This window comes from Schistocerca piceifrons, unplaced genomic scaffold, assembly GCF_021461385.2.
Source record: "Schistocerca piceifrons isolate TAMUIC-IGC-003096 unplaced genomic scaffold, iqSchPice1.1 HiC_scaffold_1207, whole genome shotgun sequence".
Lineage (NCBI taxonomy): Eukaryota > Metazoa > Arthropoda > Insecta > Orthoptera > Acrididae > Schistocerca > Schistocerca piceifrons.
In genome coordinates this window covers 7501-8705 of record NW_025727023.1, presented here as the reverse complement: position 1 = coordinate 8705, position 1205 = coordinate 7501, and the positions used below count along the sequence as shown (strand labels likewise).

Below are 1205 nucleotides of genomic sequence, written 5' to 3'. Positions count from 1 at the left end.
TTCGCTTCGGCACCCAAGTGGGGCTTTTGTCCTTCTGTGGCGCTGGCGTTGGAGCTGCCGGTCACCGTAGGTGGCGCGTGTTGTCTCCCGCCGGCAATGCCACGACAGCACGCTCCCGGGCCTCTGTCGGCAGCGGCAAGCTCAGTTGGGAGCACGGGTGGTCGCACCGAAAGCGTCTACTCGCCTAACTCCGGGCGATTGCGCCTCTCTCGAACCCGACCAAGTACTTGGGACGGCGCTGCGCGCCGCCGGGACCTGAGAGGGTTTCGAGGTGTATTGTGCAGGGGAGCTCAGCCTCCTCCTGTTTGCAGAATGATTGAGCGGACGCTTGCGTGTTCGCGCGGGCCCCCGGGACACACTCCCGGGCGGCCGGCTGCTCAGCTCTAGTTGACGCAGCTCCCTGGTTGATCCTGCCAGTAGTCATATGCTTGTCTCAAAGATTAAGCCATGCATGTCTCAGTACAAGCCGCATTAAGGTGAAACCGCGAATGGCTCATTAAATCAGTTATGGTTCCTTAGATCGTACCCACGTTACTTGGATAACTGTGGTAATTCTAGAGCTAATACATGCAAACAGAGTCCCGACCAGAGATGGAAGGGACGCTTTTATTAGATCAAAACCAATCGGTCGGCTCGTCCGGTCCGTTTGCCTTGGTGACTCTGAATAACTTTGGGCTGATCGCACGGTCCTCGTACCGGCGACGCATCTTTCAAATGTCTGCCTTATCAACTGTCGATGGTAGGTTCTGCGCCTACCATGGTTGTAACGGGTAACGGGGAATCAGGGTTCGATTCCGGAGAGGGAGCCTGAGAAACGGCTACCACATCCAAGGAAGGCAGCAGGCGCGCAAATTACCCACTCCCGGCACGGGGAGGTAGTGACGAAAAATAACGATACGGGACTCATCCGAGGCCCCGTAATCGGAATGAGTACACTTTAAATCCTTTAACGAGTATCTATTGGAGGGCAAGTCTGGTGCCAGCAGCCGCGGTAATTCCAGCTCCAATAGCGTATATTAAAGTTGTTGCGGTTAAAAAGCTCGTAGTTGGATTTGTGTCCCACGCTGTTGGTTCACCGCCCGTCGGTGTTTAACTGGCATGTATCGTGGGACGTCCTGCCGGTGGGGCGAGCCGAAGGCGTGCGACCGCCTCGTGCGTGCTCGTGCGTCCCGAGGCGGACCCCGTTGAAATCCTACCAGGGTGCT

At 56.8% G+C, this 1205-nt stretch overlaps 1 non-coding gene across 1 annotated transcript in view; it reads left to right on the top strand.

The window, feature by feature from the left end:
- The first annotated feature begins 397 nt into the window (after nt 1-397).
- Nucleotides 398-1205, top strand: part of LOC124729393 — a 1909-nt gene continuing 1101 nt past the window's right edge. The window contains exon 1 of the ribosomal RNA XR_007007650.1: nt 398-1205. This exon is cut by the window's right edge and continues 1101 nt beyond it. This is a non-coding gene — a ribosomal RNA (small subunit ribosomal RNA).